Source organism: Triturus cristatus, chromosome 3_2 (genome assembly GCF_964204655.1).
Source record: "Triturus cristatus chromosome 3_2, aTriCri1.1, whole genome shotgun sequence".
NCBI classification, from domain to species: Eukaryota; Metazoa; Chordata; class Amphibia; order Caudata; family Salamandridae; genus Triturus; species Triturus cristatus.
In genome coordinates this window covers 629054128-629080287 of record NC_140584.1, presented here as the reverse complement: position 1 = coordinate 629080287, position 26160 = coordinate 629054128, and the positions used below count along the sequence as shown (strand labels likewise).

Below are 26160 nucleotides of genomic sequence, written 5' to 3'. Positions count from 1 at the left end.
CACCACTGAGCAGGGCATTAAGCATGTTGCCAGGCCAGAGTCCATTGCTAGCTGCCATTTTCTATTGCATGATTCATTTACATGCCAAATATTGCCAAAGCTCAGCTTGTGCCAGACCGTAACAGCCAGAGAAGACCCGTAGCTTGCACTGCTAATGTTTAGGCTCGCCCATTTCTAATTTGAGCCCTTGGAGCGGCAAGACGAAAGAGAGGTCAGTAAGAGAAGGAATTATAAAGGAATTATACCAATAAAAAAACAATAATCGTTTCCTCACCGACCCTGAGAGAGCCACCAGAAGCTGCTGAGCAAGAGAATAATGAACATTACAAACCACCCGACAAAAAAAAAACACAAAAGTGTTCACCTTATCTTTGGCACACTCCATTGAAAGTCCTGCCCAATGTCTCGCGAGGCTTGAAATGTGACCCTTCAGGCGGATGGCCCGGAGAAAGGAGATTTAACATGTTAGAGAGGCACACTCCACCGCATCAGTCTGTGCTGACATTAATGGGGAAATCTCACAGGCAGGACTTTACGAAATCTACAACATGCATGTTTCTATAAAATGGAAACATACACACTGTATCTATTTATAGCATGTGACATGGCGTCAGTGGCCACACCTGTCACATGCACCGCTTCCAATCCAAACCGACGCTGATTGACACTCTCCTTTGAGAAGCCCAGGCTGCAGCCTAATGTGCCCAAGTGCAATCGATCAGAGAGGGTGGGGTTCATCAGGGAGAGGAGTGGACTTACGCTCCGACAGACTGCAGAATCAATAGCTGAAATCAGACAAGCCCTGAAAACCCTGTGACATGCTCATGAGTGCTTGAGCCTGTCTGTACTTTGGGCCCGATTCCGATTTCGTTCGGAAAACATACTGAACGACTCTGGTCCAGAATGCTTTCCAAATTACTCGGATCAGGGGAGTCTAACCAAACAAGTACGATGCATTTGAATGCATCCGGATAGGATTCAGTCAGGCTCCCATTGAGCCAATGGGAGCCTGGGTTCCAAACGTGAACACAGGTTAACATTGACAAAAGTGGTTGTTGGCGATAATGGTGCACTGTGTGGTGGGCACCGCTTGGTGCCTGCCACATTGTGTATGACCTGAAAGAGGGGACCCATGGGTACCCCCACGGGCCTGATTCAGAGGGACCCTGGTGGAGGGAAGCCTGCTAAGTGCCCCCAAAGACAGATTCCATCAGCCTTTTCGATCCAGGCAAACCGACAGTAAAGGCTGTCCAAATCATTCATCATACTTGCTTGCTCCGAAACCATGTCCATAGAGCTGTACGAATCGGCTAAGGAAAGGTTCTATCTCTCTGAAAGACTTCCGGAACCGATTCGGTCAGTGCTAAGGGTTTCCAGGCATTGTACTTGGTCATTCGGAATTGGGAATGAGGCGGTCAGAAACAAGGGCTCCCGATCGGTTTAGGTAAAGACGAATCCGATTTGAAGCCCTTCCGACCGAGATCGGAATCGAGCCCTCTGACTGCCTGACCCTTGCGCAGAGCAAGGGACAGAAGCTATGCTGATTGCAAGCAACACTTATTGCAGGTAGGATTCATGGTATTAAAAAAAAATGAAAGAGGCAAAAAATGTGGGTGGAATAGCCACCACGCCTTTTAAAAGAAACCTCCCTCGGTGATAAGGGTAATTAAAAAAGAGGGTGTTTGGTGGAGTTGCCCCTAAAATAAAAGAAAATTAAGGTATTTTAAAAAAAATGGGGGGTTTCGTCCCACCGCCCCAAAAAAATATAAAAATAAAAAAATATATATACATACATACATACATACATAGCTGAGACTGCTGATACGCGTAGATGTTTTGTCGTTTGAAATAAAGAACCAAGTGATTTTACCCTTCTTGAGAGCTGGACGATTTTTTCCTGAAAAAGAAGAGAATCTTATTTTTAAATGTATATATATATATATATATATATATATATATATATATATATATATATATATATATATATATATATATATATATATATATTCACTGAAAAAACCATAGGTTTCACACATGTTATAGTTAGCGGAAATTTTACTGATAAAAAACCAATGAAATTCCCCCGTTATAGTTAGTGCAGGCAACTATAACTCACGCGACCGCAATCCTCTGCTGATGTTAATACTGTATTTAGACACTTATTTACCCATGTCTTCTTCCATACATTTTTAGCTATACATATATTACAAATATTTTCTTTTCATAAAGACACATATGTCATCAGCAGAAGATTGCGGTTGCGTGAGTTATAGTTGCCTGCACTAACTATAACGGGGGAATTTCATTGTTTTTTTATCAGTAAAATTTCCGCTAACTATAACATGTGTGAAACCTATGGTTTTTTCAGTGAATTTGCAAGGTTTTTTAAATGCTAATTCCTAACTATAACGTGTGTGAAACCTATGGTTTTTTCAGTGAATTTGTACGGTTTTTTAAATGCTAAGTTACTTTACGCCATTCGTGGCGTGCGCGCCCACTTAACGCAGTTTGTTCCGTGCGCGCACGGTGCGCTTCGCGCACCGTGCGCGCACAGTGAGCACGCGGTGCGCTTCGCGCACCGCGCGCCCACTTTACGCAGTTCGTGCCGTGCACGCACGGTGGGCACGCGGTGCGCTACGTGCACCGCGTGCCCACGTTACGCTAGATGGGCCATGTATGCACGATGCGCTTCGCGCACCGTGCGCACATGGAGGACATATGATGCACTTCGTTTTTAAAGGTAATATTTTAATTTTTCGCAGTAGTTATAAGCCATGCACAAATGGTGCCCTTCGTGCACCATTTGCACACGGGGTGGAGAGAGTGTGGATAATTTTTTTTTTTAATATTTTTTTTTTTAATCTTTTCGTTTTTTACAAATTTGATAAGCCATGCACAATTGGTGACCTTCGGTCACCAATTGCACACGGGGTGGGGTTAGTGTGGATATTTTATTTTTTTTTATATTTTTTTACCGTACGCGTACGGTAAGCGTAATCGGCGAAATTAGCGAAAAAATAAAAATTCCGTTTTTGGCCTTGGGGGATCTTTGGGGACTCCCTGTACATGGCTATGTGTGTGGGAGCTGTCAAAACAGCCCCTTTAAATGTTTTTGTGCTTTGTTTGTTAATCATCTCTCTCAGTGCGAGAGAGAAAATGGCGGCCGCCACTTCCTGGTTTCGGCCGATTCGAATGTTTACTAAGATCTAAGAGCAAATCATAATCGCGCTCGCGCACGCCACCGTACGCGTACGGTAAGCGTACCGTAAGCGCACCGTAAGCTGGCTCAGATATATATATTGATTTAAAGGCTATTTTCTCAGAATCTACTGAACAGATTTACACCAAACCTACAAAAGGCACTTCCTTGACCTGAGGACTACCGCTCTGCCAAATTTCTAGTAATTCTGTTCAGCCAATCGGGCTGTAGCCCTGTCTAAAGGTCCTATGGAAAAATGCATGGGAAAAACGTGTTTTGGGACCCCCCTTTTATCTCAGCCCCCGCTTGACGAATCCCCCCGAGACTTTCAGGGTAGGAGCGGAGCGTAGCGCCCCACCTATTTTGAAAATTTCGCGAGGATTCGTCGACCGGCGCCAAAGTTATTCAAAATAGAATGTTGCGGATTTCCTATGGAAACGTGGTCCTAACTATAACTACCTACTGGCGACCGCCAGTAGGTAATATATATATATATATATATATATATATCAATCAGAGCTCCAGTTTCCCCCTTGCTTCCTCACTCATGAGCAGGTGGTGCTGAGTCGTGCACGGGAACACGCGCATGTATCCGGCTCAGAAGAAAGTTTAGACCAGCACTCACAAGAAAATAATTATTCATTTATTGGATTATTCGTGCACTAACCACAACAGACGTGTTTCGGAAAAGCACACCTTTTTCAATATTCGCGGCCACCATTATTTTTGTGTAGACATATGAGGGCGATTAGCAATAAGGATGTTACCTACCCAGTGGCTTGACATTTTGAATTTCAACACCTGAGCAACAGAAATGTGCTCAAATGTTATTGTTTAGATCATGTACCTCAGGAGGTAAGAGGTGAGAGGTGGGAATAGAGAATTGAAGTTGCGAAGGCTGGTATCCAGATATATAATAGATCTACAAATAAAAACTCCCATGGGTCTGACCAGTAGCGAAGAATTGGGCGTTCACTTACAAAAGAAAATGAGTTTTCAATGTGGGTCAACTATGTAATAAATACAGCGAGGTTAATAATTAGAAGTAGCATGAAAACGTCATTACAGGGCGAGATATTGATACTGTGTTCCTCCGGGACTAGTTGGGGGGAGACCCGCGTATATAGAAGTAGGAGAGTAACTTCAATATAAGCTCATTCAGAGCATGACAGTAACAAGCGGGTCAGATTTCCCAGTATTTCCCAATGATGGGAATAAAAGACGAATGTCCAAAAATAGAGGGGACTCTTCATTAAGTAAATAGAACACAATTACTGAAACCTTAAAGTTAAGGCAAAAAATTATAGCGCTCAAGTGATGCAATTGAAAAATAAAATGAGTAATATATTTGAGACACACTGTAATAGAAATGCATTTCCATGCTACACGATGGCTTCGACATTTGATGCATAAGAGTAAGTCTGTTTTCACTGTTGCTGACATGACATAATGAAGCACGTCTACACAAAAGGAGTGAAAATAATAGCAGCCGCCAATAATGAAAAAGGCTCTTTGCCGAAACGCGTCTGTTGTGTAAGAGCACAAATATATATTTTTTTACACATGCAGTATTAACAGATGTTGAAAATGGTGAATTTGACTCATTTGCATGGCGAACAATATGCCCAATGAATGGGGCTTAATCATATGAATCTAAGCTTAAAATGAATTTTTTTCTATCTGTAAAATAATTTTATGGGGCATGGAATTGTTTTACCATGCCAAAATACAATTAACTCTATTATAATTGGATTGTGGCATTATTTTCATTCCTAATCATTTGCAAGTTCAATTCTTCTATTCCTATGTGATTGACACTCTATATGGTTTTATGGATCAGAACATGTTAAAAGATGTCCAACACATATCTTGAATTCATATCACTGCGCTTAGACCATTTTCTATGCCTATGTATAATTTGAGTGTACAAAATGCTTGCTATTTTCACTGCAAAAACGTTGTGAACAAGGCTAGTTTAGCTGAAATTCGTAGACGTTTGTTTGTCTACAAGCGCTATTTTATTTGCAATAAAACCCTTCCACGGGAGTGCCATCTCTGAACCATTTGTTCCTTGGCCAGTGGGTAACAAAACTTGATGGGACCCCCCTGCAAAGTACATGGAGGGTGGCCCCCATTCTCCGTGTCAGTCAAGAGCTCTCAGGCCAGCGATCCACCATACTGCAGGGGCTCACCCCAGCCATAAAAAAAGGATTCAGGTTCCTCCATTGGTCACATCCGCCCTTTCATTGGGCGATTTACATATATTAGTAAACACTGCTGCTGCGCCCTCCAGCAAAGTTACATAACACTGCCTTCAGCCAGCCCACCAAACACATCCTCCTACTTGATGACCCACCTTCAAGCGAAGCCTACTCAGTTAACCACCTCCAAATACAGACCACTGCCTTCGTGCCTGCTACTAACACATCCATTTACTCTACTCTCACCCCTACGAATCCCCAGTTATGCTTTTCTGCCCGCCTTTAAAACCACCCCTCGGCTGTCACTGCAAACCCGTGATTGCCGCCCACTGCTCCCCTGTCCACCACCGACAGAAAGACTGATGGCTGGTCCACATCTAACCACTGCCTACCAGTAAAGACAGAGCATTTCAGCTGCTGCCCTCCCCAATGCCACGGCAGTAGTTTAAAACATGTTAAACAATCTCTTCAACTGACCACCCCAAAACAGTTCTTCCTGCTCTCCTCTACGGCATCAAAGCCGTTCCTGCTACTTTTCATCCTTTGCATGATGCACACAATAATATTAAATGTACAAAGGGCCCGATTTTTGTTTCCTCAAGCCAACATTAATTTACACTATGTACCGCATTAAACCATACCTCCTGGCAAAGGCAAACCTGATCCCATGTGTAGCACCATTTAGCATGTACCCCAAGGACAAACACCAGAGAGAATGCGAGATTTATGTAATTAAACCTACAGTGACAACGTAGCATTTCCACAACCACTGTCAGCCCAGCAAAGTCTGCAACCGCACAGTAGCCATCAATACCGGCAACATCTAAAGCGCATTTCCACTTCCTTTCAATGGCAGCTCCTGAAACATATACATATGACTTCTGGGCGACATCTACCACAGACCACAGCATTCTTTGTCTCCATAAGACTAACTGAATGCTCTCAGTGAACGCTTCTCTTCCCCCTTCCTTACTAATAACTAATGGAGGATAATGAAAAAAATATATAGTATTTTCTTATGAAAAAGCGTATCAAGCACTTGCTACACTCAATTCTCACCAGATCCACACGTATCAATATTCTGCTATTGAACCTTCCTGTCAACCCTATTATTATCTGGAGATGTTTTTTATCCCTTCCGTGAACTGGGAAAACCAATACCTTGCATGAAAACAAGTCCCTTTAAAACCTTTGCTACTTATACAGGCTCACAAAGCACTTACTTATTTTACTAACTGTCGTTGTAAAGCAAACAGGTAACTCATTCTAGGATTGGAATTACTGCTGAGAAATGTGGAAGTTAATACTTAGATTTAGGATGATATTTAGCATGTCTGCCAGACACTTGTTCTTCCCTGCATGCGCACACAATGCAACAATACAATTTGGCTGAACAAATTGTTCAGAAATGTACCGGAAGGTAAAAAAACAGCCCATATTATTTCTACAAAGAAAAATAGACAAACATCCACTTTATACCCCAAGACATAAAAGCCTTAGCGTACACAGCTTGTCCAAATCCACGCCACCTAATTCAGCCCTGCCAAGTACCACACCTCTGGCGTTAGACTAACGCATTTAAGTGTGGTGATCCGCATCACTGCACAAAATCATGCATAACAGGCATCGCGCCTCCTCGGGTACCAGTGCTGCTAAACAATGCTGGTGTAGTATTATTTCCATGTGGCCGCCGTCTCTTTTCTGGTGCTTCCCCTGTCTCCTAAACGCGATAAGGTAAATTTCATTTATGCAGTACAGCTGCCTGTGTGTTAGTCCTGTAATGAATGTCCCTTTTCTGTGCTCACAACATTTTTCCATATTTCTGTAGTATGCCCATAAAGTTAGGTCTCGCTAGGATTTGTTGCAGGCGCACTCCCTGCACAGGCATCCCTACGATGTCAGCCGTTTCGAGTGCGACATATGCAAGGACTGGTTCCTGATGGGAGCTAGGGGCTTGAGAAGGGCACAGGAGCTCTGGAGTGGATGATGTGATCCGGGATAACCTCCGCCTCCCTGCGGGGAGCGATGTGCAAAAGCGGCCGCTCTGCATGGAGGAGCCGGATCTAAGATTCCAACACGATGACACCCCAGCAGTGAAGTGCCCAATTTCATTGCTGTTTTGTTGTTGGGGGAACGGAAATGACGATGAGTAAGTATGAAAGGAATAACATGCGGGAGTCTGTTTCCAGGCTGATTCCTACTTGTTTTCTTCAAAACTTTCACATGGCGGTAATAGCTACTTTCAGCAGCAGACATACCAGAATGAAAAACAAAAACATTAATTGTAAAGGTCCCGTAACTCGTGTTACCTAGGAGTATTGGTAACTGTTACCTGTGTCAGAGTGTTGATTTCTTCAGATGCAAGATAGATATATAGCTGCACTGATTAGGGGTGTTACATTGAGTAATTGCTGAATGAGTGACAACGGTTTCGGAAAGCGTTACTGTACCCAGGTGACATTGTATTGATATTGCACAATACACTCTCGAAGTGCCTTGAATTATTGCTCCTCAGAGGGTGAGCGCCTCCAGTCATCTCTCGTAGTTCCACCTGTTACTGTGGTCAGTCACCTCGCAGCCATCCAACACCTGTTGGCCCTCCCGCGGTCCTCAATGCTCCTCTTTTGACTAGAGTCCATCGAGAGGCATGCTCTAACAGTCTACTATATTGCCTCATCCAGCCTCTCAAATTCAGGTCTCTGCCTGCTGGTCGCAGGCCCGTGAGGCCCAATTTACACACACACAGAAGAGGCCTCAGGCCCCCCTCCGTCCAGCAGGTGTTGTATTAATGCACCTACAGACCTTGCTCCACAGACGAGCTGATTGCGCTGAAGGCCTAGGTGCCTACCATGGCGCAGGTAGCTGTGGCCTAACTCTAGTCTGGGAGCAGCAGAGGCACCACTGCACATACTGCTTCAGGCTCGGTTCGCCCCTCCTCACACTCCTGGCTAAATGGACAAAACACTGCAGACCAGGGCAGTCTAGACCACACAGTCCTAAAACATGTTAGATCCCAGTTGCACCCAAACTCAGACAGAAGATCACTGAGGAGGCACTAGAGGGTAAGTCACTGGGTCTTACTGTGATTTTAGCATCCCAGAAATTGACTGATTACTCATAGATGAAAGCAGCTCTTTTTGGAAGGTTTAATACGATCACAGATTAGCATTTAAAAAAAACTTTGCAGCATTTCTACGCAGAGTAACCAGACATTATGTGAGGCCTGATTGGACATTGAATCAACTGCCACTTTTAAAGTGCTGGAGTAAGTGTAACCTGGCGCAGACAAACCTCTGATTTCTGCAGAGAACATCCTATGTATTTATTTTGTAGAGTTACATTAACATGTAGCTGATAGAAAACTGCTTGGCGCTTGCAAGTTTGCAAAGACACCTTGCAGGCTGGTCACCATGAGGGTGCAGAGGAATACACCTCAATTAGAGCACATTTTCACACTGATTCACTCATAGATGCAAAGTGTGACGTTTTCATAATGTAACTGTAATAACGGGTGACATTCACACAGTCTGACTCTGCTCAGTTTTCAGTAGCCTGCTGTTAGCGCACTTTAGTTCAGTGACTTTCTTAGAGTTTCTAGTTGCTCAAATGGGCGTAATTTCTAATATTTATATGTTTCCCTCCTCTTCATTGCTTGATGTTGCTCACGCGAAAGTGTCACTCATAGTCATTGAAATGTCACTCATAATTACACTGAAATTATGAAAATGTCACACATCGCAATAGGCAATTGGCAGCTATGCTAAGTCTACCACACACAGCACATTTGAACTTCTCATAATTCCATGCCACACAATTCAACTGTAAATAATTTAACCCTACAACATTCCTTACCACATAATTACAATCCTAAAAATTAAAAAAACATTCTTCCACTTCACTCCATACCACATAATTCCATATCACATAATAACATTTCACACAACTTAATACCACTCCAAACCACATAATTACACTTCACACAACCCAATTCAACTAGACATAATTCCACTTCAACCTATATTATTATACTTCACACAACATATTTACACTCCACTCCAAACCACATAATTACCCTTCACAAAATACAACTCTGCAACATGCTGCATAATTCCACTCCGCACAATTAAACACTACACCATGCCACATAATTCCACACATCATACAATTCCACAATTCATCCCCACACAATTCATCACACAACATAATTACAATTCACACAATACCACTCAGCACCACATAATTTACCGCCACATAATTATGCTTTACTCCATATTGAGTAAATACACTCCATATGAATCCAGTCTATGCCACGTAGCAACATTCCACATGACTACACTTCACACCATGCCTCATAATACCACTCAACATAATTTTCACTCAACAGCCCATACTTCAATGTCACACAAATTCAACTCTACACATTTCCACTCCACACCACATAATTCAACAACAAACTACATAATTCAAACCAACATCACAATTACACAACACACCACATACATCTAATCTACACCACAAAATTCCACATCATGCTACAATATTTAACAGCACACCACATACGTAAACTCCACTACATACCACTCCACAACACGAAATACCATTCCAGATAATCTCTCACTCCAGGACGCACAATCCCACTCCATGACACACAATCCCACTCCACATAATTCCAGTACACTCAATACCACACAATTACTATCCACATAATTACACTGCACACCATGCCACGTTATTTCACTACACAGATCCAATCCACACAACACAATTCCACAACTAACAATTCAAATCCAAACCATATACGACTTGCATACATGCAAATGCATATATTGCAAAACCATATATTGCAAATGCTTGTTTACCTTCCAATGCGTCCCAGCAGATCCTGTTCCTGGACCTGCAATCCTTCTCCTACCCTGTCAGCTCTGTGCTGCCTCGTCCCTTCTCAGAGGCTGTGCTCTGTGGAGAATGCTCTCTCTGAGGGCCCCCACCCCCATCCTTTTTCCAGGCCTGGCTCTGACTGAAAAGAAACAATGTAAGTTGTTACTTTGTTTCTGTTCAGTCCTGGGTCAGCGTGAGGAGCTCACAGCAGGCTGCATACTGCTGCTGCTTTAGAGCAAGCCTCTCTCTCACAGCTCTCTACTGAAGAGCTGAGGGGGCCCCCTTCACCTACTGAAGACTGAGAAACCCCTCCCACACCGCGTGGGCTGCGGGGGTGTTTGTTACGCCCTGAGTTGGAATATATATATATATATATATATATATATATATATATATATAGATATATATATATATATCCAAAACCAAGTTCCCTTCTGAGAAGAAGAACGAGCCACACACGCGCACAGCAGGTCCAGCAGCTTTATTGGGCTATTCAAGGCATGACGCGTTTCGTAGTCAAACTTTTTCAAATGCCTTTAAATCATGAATGCTCGTTAGTGTCCACCTTTTAAACCAGCTTGTCTCACTGCGATTGGCTGTAATCATCTGGCAGGTACTAGGGAGTATCTCAAAACTCAGCACTCCGAGTTTTCGCAAAGGCAGTCAAACGGCATAGGTACTACCCAGGTGGGCGGTGACTGCCTCTTCTCCCAATGCACCTGGATCTAGCTTGTGGAAAAAGCAGCTGGCCTGGACGCTCACCCTTCCGCAAAGCGCAGCCGAGACCTCGGAACATCCCAATAGTGCAAGATGCCCCCTCGTGCAGTCACGGTCCATCCAGCGGGTAGGTAACTGCTGCAAATTGCGGAGGTTCAGTGTTTCCCCGGTCCGCGAGGTATTCCCAGAAGTTTGCCACTATTAACACTGAGCAACTTGTAGGGTGGGGGCTCAAGTGCGCTGTGGCCGCGCACATAATATCCAAAACCAAGTTCCCTTCTGAGAAGAAGAACGAGCCACACACACGCACAGCAGGTCCAGCAGCTTTATGGGGCTATTAAAGGCATGACGCGTTTCGTAGTCAAACTTTTTCAAATGCCTTTAAATCATGAATGCTCGTTAGTGTCCACCTTTTAAACCAGCTTGTCTCACTGCGATTGGCTGTAGTCATCTGGCAGGTACTAGGGAGTATCTCAAAACTCAGCACTCCGAGTTTTCGCAAAGGCAGTCAAACGGCGTAGGTACTACCCAGGTGGGCGGTGACTGCCTCTTCTCCCAATGTACCTGGATCTAGCTTGTGGAAAAAGCAGCTGGCCTGGACGCTCACCCTTCCGCAAAGCGCAGCCGAGACCTCGGAACATCCCAACAGTGCAAGATGCCCCCTCGTGCAGTCACGGTCCATCCAGCGGGTAGGTAACTGCTGCAAATTGCGGAGGTTCAGTGTTTCCCCGGTCCGCGAGGTATTCCCAGAAGTTTGCCACTATTAACACTGAGCAACTTGTAGGGTGGGGGCTCAAGTGCGCTGTGGCCGCGCACATAATATCCAAAACCAAGTTCCCTTCTGAGAAGAAGAACGAGCCACACACGCGCACAGCAGGTCCAGCAGCTTTATTGGGCTATTCAAGGCATGACGCGTTTCGTAGTCAAACTTTTTCAAATGCCTTTAAATCATGAATGCTCGTTAGTGTCCACCTTTTAAACCAGCTTGTCTCACTGCGATTGGCTGTAGTCATCTGGCAGGTACTAGGGAGTATCTCAAAACTCAGCACTCCGAGTTTTCGCAAAGGCAGTCAAACGGCGTAGGTACTACCCAGGTGGGCCGTGACTGCCTCTTTTCCCAATGTACCTGGATCTAGCTTGTGGAAAAAGCAGCTGGCCTGGACGCTCACCCTTCCGCAAAGCGCAGCCGAGACCTCGGAACATCCCAACAGTGCAAGATGCCCCCTCGTGCAGTCACGGTCCATCCAGCGGGTAGGTAACTGCTGCAAATTGCGGAGGTTCAGTGTTTCCCCGGTCCGCGAGGTATTCCCAGAAGTTTGCTACTATTAACACTGAGCAACTTGTAGGGTGGGGGCTCAAGTGCGCTGTGGCCGCGCACATATATATATATATTAGCTCCAAACCGGGTTCCATGCATACGAAACAGGCACTGACTCCGTGGGATAGGTTCTAAAGATAATGCTTTATTTCAAAAGCTGTGGCCCAGACGCGTTTCGGCGAACAAGTCCGCCTTGCTCACTGTGTCAGACCCGGTTCAAATGCAATGCTTATAAGCTGATTCCGTGCATGTGACACACACCCCCAGGTTACTTGGCAACCAGTAAACAAAAAATTAACATGAAAGAAATACTATTGTTGAAAAAGTCTTTCCTCAGACCAGTGTCTCTCTGTATACTTATAGTAATGCAAAACATTCAAAAATGTTACATAGGTCCATCATTAATTCGTATTGATAAAGGAATAATACCTGAAATAACCAGTGAGTTATAAGCATGATAGTGCTAATTGTAAACCATTGTAAACATTTGTATTTGTGGAGTAAAGCCCAAGTGGGCCTACTATACCGCTATTAATAATCACTGTAAATTTCACATTCAAGATCTAATGATAATGACCAATTGAATCAATAAAGCATCATAGTGTTTTTATAAGCTGCCATATATTAGCATGGGGGACCTACTAAGCACGTATGGAAAAAATTATACTGAACCAATAAATAAAAACTGGGTCAAGACTCAAAGGATTGTTACAAGAAATTTAAAAAGGCAGTTTTGAGTCTATAGATGAACGCTTAATGCTTCGTCGGCATTCAAGCCTTTTGGAATCTTGCAGTCTAACTGGATTATATATCGTGACTCCAACCTTCTTAGTGCAAGTTGTCTGTTCCCACCCCTGATGTTTTTCTTAACACTGTCAGCCACAAAGTATACATATATATATATATATATATATATATGTGATCAAGGCCGGTAACGGCCGAAACGCGTTATGGCGGCTTGGTGAAGCACTAAATAATCACTTTAACGCACTGAATTGGGTCCACACTCGTAATTTTCAAGAAAGAAGTTGGAAACGAGCGTTCAAAAAAATATATAAACATATATATATATAATATATACAGTCACTAAAAAACAAAGGTTACAGGGATGTTATAGCTAGGCTCAGGTTTCACTCATACAAAAGTAAAAAAACGGGGGGAGGTACCCTTATATTATAAAACGGACGGGGTAGTACTGAAGGAAAGACACAAAGACCTAATGAGAGGTGCAGTAACAATCTTTGTATTATAGATTTCCCTCACTATGCATCAAGTGTTGAACAGTAAACAGAACAGCAATTAAACATGTCAGTGTACAATGGGTCTAGTAAAACAAGATTGACTATAGGTAATTTCGTTCAGTTTATTTTAGCAGATACAAAACAAGATATATCTCAATTAAAAATCTTCGCACTGGAGATATGTATACTCTAATTATATTTTACAATAAATAACACGTAAACTTTAAAAACAGTAGACGCAGCGTTTCGGCGAAAACGTAACTTCTTCACCTTCTTCAGGACAACGTGCTCAACAAGTCTAAATAGCATAAGAACATCTCATTATGACAAAAGAATAGTCAAAATGATAAAAACTACCACATTGTAACATTAAACGTTTATAGAGGCACTTAAAACATATGCTGGACTCTTTACTAATTTTAACATTGTAGTATATTGCACAAATACCTAACACATGATCCATATAGATGAAAGGAAAACTAAGAGAGAGTTTTATATTTTGGAACCCACTTATTGAAATTATGTGAGTATCAGTGCTTTTCTAGAATTTATGCTAATTTAATATGGAGGGCAGAAACTCAACCAAAAGTAAAACAGGATAACTAGGAGAGAGTTTTGTTGTATTTTAAAAACCACCTATTGAAATTATATGGATATCAGGGCTTTTCTTGAATTTATGCCACTTGGTATGGAGGGCAGAAGCTCAACCAAAAATAAAACAGGATAACCTGAAATTAATAAAGGGCCCGTTATTTTAAATGAAGCTTTATGGTTATTCATAATTGATTTAAAGTCGGTTTAAAACGAGGCATACCTTTTTGAATAAATGTGTAATAATTTTCAGTTCGTTCGTTAGGGCCACCGAATATGTAGATTAAAAATCAGCATTGCTCTGAAGATTGAGTCATCATCTTTATTAGTAAAAAAGAACATTATATTTATGTTACTTGATTTAATCATAAACTATATTAGGTTTAAAATATACCCAAGAGATTTAGAAACCAAATGAAACTGCTTACCAAATAGGCAGTAAGATATAGCATGTGATTCGGCTGTACTTATAGGATATCGGCTTTTTCAACATTGACGATATACTGATGATTAAAAAGAAGCCAGAATCATATATTTAATGAAGTAATCCAACATTGTGATTTAAAAGATTGTAGAATTCATTTACCTTGTGTGTTGGCTCGAAACTAATGTTAAACTGATGGGTTAAAATCTGAAAGTTAAGAAGACTGGCCTTCGTGTTAACAAAAGAACCCAAATCCTCTTATTTTTATGTCTATTCTATTTTTAGTCACAATTTATATTCAGTTGACTAGATAATTACCACATTCAATTAAATTGTATTGTGTAGTCTATATTTTCGTGTGCATACTCAATAGTTTATTTATATAAAAAATGCTCACACGATATGTGATGATATATTTTAGAATCCCATATGTTACATAGGATCCTCTAGCTACGTTTGACCTTAAAGAAAAGACCTCGCTATAAGCATTGTGCCGTGCATTATTTGTTAAAAGGCAAACGCTGTTAACATTGTGGCGATCATTGTTCGTTAAAAGCAGAGACTAAAGCGAGAAATTGTTATCGATATTTTACCAAATGGGCGCTTTGTTTAAAAATAGTTAGAACTATTGTAAACACTAGTAAAGTTTGGCATTTTGAAAGTATTTACACATGGCTTGAATAATCCCTTAACAAAAGGCAGTTCAATAATGCTTGTTACGGTATTTAAATTTTACGCTTGGCACACTTACCGGAAAAGGAACAGACGGTCACCCTGCCTTAACGAACTTCTTCCAGGTTTGGATCCAGGCAGTGTTTGGTCCAGTTGCCTTTTTATCTGTCACAGGCGGTGACATCATTATTAGAGGCGGAGTCCCATCTTTAGAATGCTTACATATTTTACGCCTGATACATGGCGGCCATCTGAAAATGGGTACGATTTCGTCAAGAACATATGTATCGAGAACATGTTAAATTCCTCATAGAATTCTTATTGTTTTTTATACTCTGAGTGTTTTACCCACCACTAATACGGATAAAATCAGAAACCAAAGTAATAGTATAGCGGAATTCTGTCATCACTAGTTGATAACATACGTTATTCCATGGCTCTCTTCCGAAAGATGCAAACAAATTTGATCCACTTTTAAAAGAATAACAATTATCAGATTAAAGCAAATCGATTAGCCTGCAAATCCAATAAGATAAGTATAGTGGGGCCGATTCACAGAATTAACTTAAGAAAAAATCCTAAACTTACTACTTTTGGTATTCACAGAAGCTAGGATGTTGTCTTAAGTTTGTCTTAAGACAAACTTAAGACAGACTTAAGACAGACTTAAGACAAACTTAAGACAGACTTAAGACAGACTTAAGTTAGGATTTTGTCTTAAGTCTGTCTTAAGTTTTTCTTAAGACAAACTTAAGACAAAATCCTAACTTCTGTGAATACCAAAAGTAGTAAGTTTAGGATTTTGTCTTAAGTTAGTTCTGTGAATCGAGCCCAGTATTCTTTATAACTACCTGAGTACGGGCTAACTGGCTCTCAATATTGAATAAAGTTTGTAGTATGCCATCTGGAACATCTATATATTATGACTGATTTGACACATTTGTTAGTTCTTCCCAATCTTCTTAACTATTTAGACCATTTCTATATGTATTAAATTTTGACATAAAGAATTGTTCACGTCTTATTCTCTTTGTTGTATGATCGCCTCCTCATGCATTTAACTGGAGTATATCAATTCCACAACATTTCAGATCATCAACTTTGTGGTCTTGGGCAATCCAGTGCTCTACTAATGGAGCTGTTCGTTTTTTTAGTTCTTATGGCAGATTTATGCTCAGTCATCCTAATCCTTACTTCTCGGGATGTTTCACCAATATACCCCTTCTTGCAGGGGCACTGAATGAAGTAAATCACACTTTCCGTACGACAGTTTATTACGTTCTTCACATTGTGTGTTACTCCATTATGTTTAAGTGCAGAACCCTTTATGATATTATCGCAATTGCTGCAGGAACCACAGGGGAAATTTCCTTTAGGCAAGGGAGTGTTGATTATACTTAGTTGTTTACTTTCTGACTCATTTCTGTAGGTGTGTTCCAAGCAATTTCTGATTGTACGATTGCGTCTGAACAAGAACATAGGCTTTGGTAATTTTTCACTGTTTTGTTAGTTTATTAAGTGCCAATTTCTGTTGATTATATTTTTAACCTTATTACTGATGTTACTGAAATTAGTCACAAATGTCAACAATAAGTTCTGTGCATCTAGATTTTTTCTTTTTTTTCAAAAAAATAATCTTTGTTATAATATTTGGCCCTTTTATAGGCTTGTCTAATCAGTCTTTTAGGGTAACCTCTTTCTAAGAATTTTGTGGTCAGTTTATCTGCATGCAGGTTAAAATCAGTCATACTAGTACAATTTTGTCTTATTCTTAAAAATTGTCCAAAAGGAATGTTATCCTTTTGGCATGCTCGGTGGTTGCTGTTATAGTGTAGAATTCACTTATTTTTATGTCTATTCTATTTTTAGTCATAAATAGTTTATATTCAGTTGACTAGACTATTACCACATTCATACTCGATAATTGATTATATAAAAAATGCTCAGATAGATACATAGGTCTTGGTCTAAGCTCCTGAATTGGAGTCCGCCACGTTTTAATGTTTCTCTCATACTTGCCTTGAGGCTTTTATTTCCTCGTAAGCGCCGTCGCACCAGAGTAGCCTGGCTACCCATTGTATGAGTTCAAATTATTTTACTCTTTCTCATCTTTTGCTTTCATATAATTAATTTCTCTCTGGCAGGTAAGCCTTCCAGGAGAAAGGGGGGCGTCTGTGCTCTCTTCTCTCTTTGTTTTGCTTTTTTAAATTGTATTTTTCAACACACCCAGCACTTCCATTGTGCCCCGCACTGTGCTACCCGCTCCTGCAGTTCAACGGCATTCATGTGCTAATCCCTCACTCACCCCTCAGTTGCTTTCCCACCCCCACCTTTGTGCCTTTTTTTGTAAAGTTTTTTCTTTTTTTTGGGGGGGGGGGGGGGGCAGCAGCTGCAATTTGCTACGAGAAATCTCCTTTGAATTTGATGTACTTTAACACATATTTTTTGATTTACCACTCAAGAACATTTATATGTCCTCAAGCTGCAGCAGCCTTTTTATTTTTGTTTCTGCTAATGTTGTTGCTCTGCCGTCCGTAATTTTTTGTGAGATGCCCAAACTCACTACGTTCTCGTAACTCGTTTGGGTTATCACACTAGGACCAGCTATTTTGTGGTAAACATTTAATATTGGAGGCTGCTAGCTCCTAGAACCCCATGCCTCTTGTTCCCTTCTCCACACACACAGTGGAGTTCCTTTGTGATTAAAATTTAAAGTTGCTCTGCAAAAGACATGTTTTCGGTATTGCGGTAGCCAAGACCTTTTGATTTTTTTTCTTCAAATGGATGTATAACAGGCTTATCTAAAGAATCTTTCAACCAGCTGTTTTCTTCATTCATTGTTCTGCTACTTTGTCATTCGCATTTTGTCTCCACCCGCCACATCAAACAAATGGTTAACTTCACTTCAAGTGATTGCATTTTGCTTTTTCACTGGATAGTTCTCTTCAGTGACAGCGTTTTTGTTTCTACTTTATAACCCTAGTATTACCTTTGTTTAGAGTCTGATATGAAAGCAGAACACTTTCTACAAGCTCCTCCCTGTGAAGCACAGGGCACATTTCAGCTTTATCAGTCCCTATCTCCTTTTAATGGTGTTGTAAATTCGTTTTGGAGTGGCCTTTTTCTTTTCTAAGTGCTTATATTTCTCAGCATACCAAATTTTATTTTAAACTGTTTTCATGAAGTTGTTTTTCTGGTATGAGCATAACGAAGTACATTTCTTACTGCACTCATGTATGCTATTCTGGTAAGTTTTTTTAATTGACGGTTTTTGTTATATTTGTAAACCAATTTAGTCCACATGTGCTGTTTGTACGACTTTCTAGTTTGCTTTCAGTGCTCTTGTGTGTTGATGTATTGGTAAACCAATTTAGTTGGACTGTCTTGCTTGCATGATTTTTTAGTGTGCTCTCAGTGCTCTTGCATATCTTGCTTATATTGACTTTTATCCATTATATTATACATTTTCACTCTGCCACTTATTTCAGTCTATCTATCAATCTGTCTGTCTGTCTGTCTGTCTGTCTGTCTGTCTAACGAAATAGACTTATAAGGCACATACCTACTCCCTCAAGAGTGCCCCAGCAAGGTCAAGTTCCCACATAGAGACCCATGAAATCTGAAAGAAAGAGAAGAGTCACCAATCTAAAAATCCAGTGTTTTAGGTTTTTCTGGAACAGAAGTTCTGTCATGGATAGCCTCAGATAAATGGGAGAGGGTTCCATAGCTTAGATGTGAGGAAGTTGAAAGAGCTCCCCCCTAGGGGAACTCTCCTCACTCTGGGAACATGCACTAACAAAGCATCAGAGGACCTAAGAAGTCTAGATGGAGAGGATGGTGGGATCAATGAGTGCAGGCAGGCTGCACCTGCATTCCTGATAATTCTGCAGCACACACAAAGGGCCTTGAAAGCTAGTCATTTCTTCACTGGGAGACAATAAAGTTTGGGAAGTACCTAACCCATGGAAGCTCATTTTGACAGATTTAATGACAGCCGAGCTGCCGAGTTCTGAACCCGCTGGAGCCACATCTGCCTGGACTGGGAAACTGCCAAAGAGAGATTACAATAATCCAGATGGGAGATCACTAAAACTTGTATCTCAAGGTTCCGTTCTTGCCCCGTACACATAGAACCCCTAGCCTATACATCTCTCCCATTACAAAATCGCTATTAATAGTTTGGGATGAAAGCACCCGCAGAGGTAGACTCACTACCATACCCTCGCCCCTAACGCCAATAGCTGACAACCCAGACTTTACCCCAGGGTTGAGGGCATCCATCCAGATCTGTCAGGACTCTCCCTGCAGAGCGATAGGCCATCTTTTCGATGTAGAGGGACTTGTTCCCTTTGAAAGCCTAAAAAGGGATTATTCCATCCCTGAAGCTGAGCAGTTTTGATACCTACAAATTAGCCACTGGGTGACTCACCAGTCGGTTAGTATTTGGAAAAACAGGGGACCCCTACTTGACTAATAGACTTGCTATATGTAGGGAAAAAGAGCTATTTAGATAAGTGACTATAGCAAGTGGATATACATAACTAGGTGTATAGTAAGGAACTGTCCATAAACTGTAAAAAAGTGATATAAAAGAGAGAGAATATATTTTCTTACACACACAAATATTGATTATGAAAAAATATATTTAATATTGATCTTTTCATTTTTATCCATCATTCATTTTGTTACTATTTTACATACAGTACATATTGTTCAGACAATTATGTAACCAATATAAATATGAAGTCAATCAGAGCAGTACAGTAGATGTTGAACAAGCAAGGCGGTAGATGGAATACTACGCGCGTTTCGGCTTTTCAGCCTTCGTCAGGAAACCGTCTATTTGCTTAAAGTTGTGTTATTAAAGTATAGATCTTTATAGTAGACTTTCGAATCTGGTTATCTCCAATAGGATAGTAAACTAGAGCAGGTACATGGAGGGCTTATACTGGATGAATGTTCTTAGCTGTCGGTGATCTTATGGATATGAGATTACGCGAAAACACCCAAATAAATATATATTCAAATGTGGGATCTCAGTAGGGATGAGCATTAGTAGTTGAAGAAGAGATTTTTGGTGCGTGTCGGTATGCTTTGAGACTCTGTAGCGTCAAATAACCAGGTATAGTTGCGATGGTTTGTTGAAGGGCAAGAGGATACCTAGAGTGATGGCCCCCAGACCTTAGAGTTGTTTATCAGTCGATATATAGATGGACTCTGTAGCAGCAGTTGACCAGATACGATAATGGTAGTAAGGTAGAGAGAGGAGGATATATCTAGTGATAACCCCCACACCTTAGAGTTGTTTATAGGTCAAACTTTAAGTAGTACTGATAAGATTCACGGCTCTGTAGCGGTGGCCAGTCAAAATGCGGTTCTTATTGTAGGCAGAAAGCAGGATAATGCAAATATTGCCGCCTCCAATAGATTCCGAATCGATATACGGGCAGCGCCGCTCAGTGTGAGAAAAATCTCCAGTCGGTTAGGCCAGGGGCAGAGAGACCACTAACTCCCTATGAGAGGTGGCTACTGGGAAAAGATACGGATAGACGCCTCACCTCGGAGCTCTATGTTCTCCTCCAACCTCCTCAGACACATGACAAATCACCTTCGCAAAAGAGTCCGAGTTAGGCCGATTGCTCACTGAGAATGAGTGGCTCGACATTTTCTGCCGAGCTAGGCACACTACATATAATGTGGCCAGCACTGAAACAGAAGTAAAAATCAATACCTATTGGTATCTAACTCCGGTGCGCCTACATATAGGGAATCCAACCCGCAGTGACGAATGTTGGCAGCAGTGTGGGGCCAAGGGTACACTTTGTCATATCCTCTGGGACTGTCTGGAACTCTCCACATTCTGGACCTCTGTCCTGGATGATATCGATGCCCACTTTTCCACACAATTACCTAGGTTCCACTCATACATCCTATTGGGTCGACCATACCCTCTGACATTTCCGCTTGCCTCCATTAGGGGCCATCAGATTAGCATCGCACTAGGGAAGGCCCATCAGGCACTACTATTCCGACCCACATCGCTTGGGTCAGACACCTTTGGGACAAACTGGGGATGGAAAAACTAACCCTCTCTCTGACATCTAGGGATGACACCTTTAGAACAATATGGCAACCTTTTATAGAGCTGTTGACCAAGGAATTCAGGGAACTAACGTGTACCGCTATCTCTGGCATCTTTGCCAGGCCGATCCCGACACTGCTCAGTCAGGGGCTTGATCGCACTCAACTCAAACTTTTCCCCAGTTGGACGGATCATTTGATTGAAGGTACTTGGTTGGGTGGGAGGGAGAGGGAGGGGGTCTCTGGGGTGGGAGGATGGGGGTTTGTTTGATCGTTGATTTTGTTTGTTTAAAATCTCTAAAATCGAAAGTTGCATTATCATGTACCATACCTGAGAGGTTCTCTTGCAATGTATGCCTTTTTCTGTGCTTCTATCCTGCAACATTAAACATATTTAAACCCAACACTTGTATCACTGTCTTCTGGGCAGAGTGAGGCAACAAGCTGATGATATTTTTGAGAGATTTCAGCATCCCGAAGCACTTGCCTGCCAAGGCTCTGATTTGGCTGTCAGATGTGAGATGTTCATCAAACCACATGCCTAGGTTCTTAACCTTAGGCTTTCTCAAAGGAAAAGAACTTAGAGACTTTGGCCACCAGTCAGGTGACCAGATCAAAGGCTGCCTACAGAGGATGAGGACCTCAGTCTTACCTGCATTCAATTTCAGGCAGTTGAGGTCCCTCCATTGATTTATTTCAGATAGCCAATCCCTCAAGGTGGTAGACACCGAGGCGGAATTTTGCGACTGTGGGACAATCAGCTGAGTATCATCAGCAAATGACATGATGTCAAAACCATAACGCTCAATTAAATCAGCCAGCATCTATAGATTGAACAAAGTAGGGTTCAACTAAGAGGCCTGAGACACCCCCTAAATCAATGAGACCACCTGTGATTGGAAAGGCCTCTTCCGGCTTGAAAAGTGCAGCCCGGAAGAAAAGGTGCTGACCATTTTAGCTCCCTGTGATGGACACAATATTCCCACAGCTGCTTCAGTGGACGGCTGTGGCATATGTGTCAAAAGCAACACTCAGATCTAGAAGCAACAAGGCGGCAGTATCATCCCTGTCCATGATTTGGCTCATGGACTTCGTGGCATACAAAAGGGCTGACTCGGTACTGTACCAGGGCAAAAACCCAATTGCGTACTATGCAGGAGATTGTTTTCCTCAATAAACTCTGAGAGATGTCAATTGATGTATTGTTCTGCCACCTTTGAAAGGAAAGGGAACAGAAGTATTGACCTGTAACTCTCAGGCTTAGTAGGGTAGAGAGAAGGCTTTTTGAGCAGTGGAATCAACAACGCATGTTTCCATCTCAGTGGTTCTTGGTTGGCCACAAAAGAGTTGTTAAGAGGAGCCCTAAACACAGGAAGAAGTTTGCCTTCTCCCCGCTCCAAGATGTTGGGAGTAGCTAGAGCGGAAGGGGAGCCAGACTTAACCGTTAACATGCAGGAATGCAGCTCATCCAGCTCAATGGGTTTGAACTGAAGTAACCTGTTACCATCTGTCGAAGGCTCAAACCAGACATCAAGACAAGGAGCGTGTCTAGCAGCCACTGAAAAGGAATAATAGATGTCTGCTACCTTGTCTGGGAAAAATGTAGCTACAGTTTTTACCCCTTTCCTCCGAAGGAGAGGTGAAAGTGGAGACTCGATCCAATGATGAGAGAGCTTTAACAATAGTAAAAATCTCTCTAGATGTGTTCTAAGCCCTTTCAATTTTATTGGCATAGAATCCCGTTGCACCTGCCTGATACAACTGTGATATGTTTTAAGAGCAGATCAGTATGTGTCCTCACTGGACTGATCAAAGTCTCTGCTCCATGAGCGCTCACAGCGCTTGCAATTCTTTTTGAGACAGACTATTTCCTCATTGAACAAGTTATTGTGGGTTTAGTTCTGCGTTCTATCGTCTCAAAAACAAATGCGATTGAATCCAAGGCTCCAGATATCCAATCCTCAATCTGAGAATCTGCAGAGGTAACACAACTATTGAGTTCGAGGTAGGCCATGACAACATCAGTAAAACGTTAGTGGGAGTGGCCTTAGGCCATTATCTAGCTCTAAACCTCCGACCCACACTAGTGCTATGGAGAGCTTTGCTCGGAGGGACCTGGAGCTGAAAAGCTAGATGGTCAGACCAGGTAAGAATTATGGCGGGGTCAACCAGTAGTTTACATAAATCAGAGAAAAAGGGATCCAGTGTATGCCCACATCTGTCGTCAGCCATGAAACTAGGGGGCACATTATCAAGAAACAACGTTAAAATTATCGCCGCTTTAGCGGCAGTAAACTGCCGCTAAAGCGGCGATAATGGGCTTGATAACATGCCGCAGAGAATTCCCATAGAAGCCCTTGTTCTGGTGTCAACATGGGCTTCTATGGGAATTCTCTGCAGCATATTATCAAGCCCATTATCAGCCAAAGAAGTGATAAAACTAGAGGCCGGACCCGGTGCCGAAAAATCAAGACCCTCGAAAACGAGAATTTTACTGGAGCAACCAGGGTGAAGAGAGCCACCTCACAACCAGCTATAGTTAATTCTGTGAGATTACACTGCAAGGTCTGTTTAAAAATTATAGCAATACCCCTGCCTTGTTGGGCATGACTATCTACTCTAACCATTGTGTAACCTGAAAGGTCAGCTAAAAAAATATCATGCTTTGAGTATTCAGAGGCTAAAGTTTCAGTCAGAAAAACTGTAGTTGGTGCAAGATCAGAAATAAAATCGGAAAATTCAAACGTATGCTTCACCAGGGAGCGGCAGTTTATAGAGTAGAATAGAGCTTTAGAAGAAGCCGGAGAGAGCCCCCTGCCCTTCCAATAGCCGTTGGGGCTATCGGCATTTCCGCACTCACCTTGAGGTCTGGGGTGGCCCAAAACCAGGTTCCTTACTCACTGGAGCAACCACAGTCAGGTCGAGCGTTTGTTGAGGAACATGGTGAGGGAGTTTAAAAGCCATCTCCTTAAGTCCCAGGGATGAATACTGCTTTTTTTTTTAACAGAGTTTTATATAGCGCAAACTTGACCCAAAGGTATCAGTATCAGATCACTTTACATAGCACCAGTTGCGTTACTTGAGGACATATTGATTTTTTGTTAGGCACAGGTAGATTAAGTGAGTTGCCCAGAATCACAGGATGTTCAGCGTCATTGCCGAGACTCGAACCCAGTTCCCCAGATTCGAGGTCGACCGCCCTAGCCGTTGGGCCAACTCCTCTCCCCTTAGGGTCCTGGCCCTTGCGCTTGTTCACTACGTTGTGAATGTTAAAGCCAATCACTTTTAAGAGCAGGATGTAGTCCAAGGGACCACTGGCAACTTTAAAAAAATGTACCTTCAATGTTTCATTTTCATTTTTGAAACCCATCCTGTTTTCATTCCCAGTTCTACATGGTTGCCATAATGGAATGGGAGTGTTTCTGTGCAGATTAACAATGGACACCGCTGAACACTGTCCTATCCTCCTTCTGTTTCTTTGATGGTCCTTTTCTTTCATGGCGCTGACTCTTATCCTTGGCTTGACTGACTGTGCTTTGAGAAACAATCAGAGGCTTGGTTGCTTGAAGCTTCAGAAATGTTAACGTTAAAAGCAGGGCTCACCAGGGGGCATATGTATCAAGTGATTTTTTACTCGCAAACGCTGCGATTCGCAAAAAACAGCGTTTGCGAATAAAAAAATCGCTAAACGGTATGTATGAGCCATTTTTCAGCACAAATTTAAGGAATCGCTAATATTGCGATTTCCTAACTTTTCGTAAGCATTTAAGAAATCGCAAATTGTGATTTCTTAAATGAAATGTAACAGGCAACAAAGTTTTGCGAAAAATCCGTAAGAAATCGCAAATTACCACCAACTTCTAGTTGGTGGTAATTTGCGAAATCTTTTAAAAATGCACTATTTTAAATTTTAATAAGTGCCACGTGGCGCACATACATGCCCTTAGGGCATGTATGTGCGCCATATGTCCACACATGCTGATTTCAGGGGTGCTGTATAAACCAACGAAGTCAGTGTAATCTCAAGAATGCACTCACCATCCAAGGAAGCACCGGTCTCCAAGGTCAGAACCTGCCCGATCAATTACAGGGAGGAAAACAGACCTACGGAGGTAATACAAATTATGTATGAAAAGCCCTCACTCACCAACCTGGTTGGTGACATGCTTCATCATCAGGCTCCACCGGGCATGGCCGAATGCCATCCCAGTGTGCTGCAACGCCAGGTTACTGCGGAGCGGGGTTTTGTGTGGTGACAGTGAATTTAAAATTCCCAATTAAGTCAAAAAAGTGTTTTATTCGTTTTGCTAATTGGAAAATTAAAACATAATAAAAAGGAGTGATGGTCAAAAAATAACAGACCGGGTTCACTCCATGGCGGTCAACATGTTTCTGCCTTTATGTGTGATCTACAGGCTTTCATCAGGACCAGAGTGGAAGTGTGGGTGCCCCGGTGGTGTGAACGCGCTAAGGTTCACCCTCCCGTGGGCTGCTGTGTGAAAAATAATATATAAACACAGGACAAAATCCGCCAAAAGAATAAAATGGTGGAGAGAAACGAGTTTACTCTATAATGAAAAGAGAGACGTACATACACAAGACAAAACACAAAAGAATCGTAAATGTGCGTAGTCATGACATTATAAAGCGCCATATTTATAGGCTAAAACATAGTGCATGGATGGGGACTGTGCCAATAATCAGTACCTCAGGTGCATAAAAGATGTGCTGTCAGTGCACCTAGAATTAGCCAGATACTGGTATCAGGGAAGTAAAACAAGACTTCACCTGAATAGCGTGACTAGCGATGTATCACGGAATCGACGTGGAGTCTCAAT

At 42.0% G+C, this 26160-nt stretch overlaps 1 protein-coding gene and 1 pseudogene across 2 annotated transcripts in view; both read left to right on the top strand.

Moving 5' to 3' along the window:
* Window positions 1-26160, top strand: part of VWC2L (von Willebrand factor C domain containing 2 like) — a 641767-nt gene that overhangs the window by 374994 nt on the left and 240613 nt on the right. The gene's annotated exons all lie outside the window — the stretch shown is intronic.
* Window positions 1-26160, top strand: part of LOC146857858 (NADH dehydrogenase [ubiquinone] 1 alpha subcomplex assembly factor 4 pseudogene) — a 73288-nt pseudogene that overhangs the window by 43373 nt on the left and 3755 nt on the right.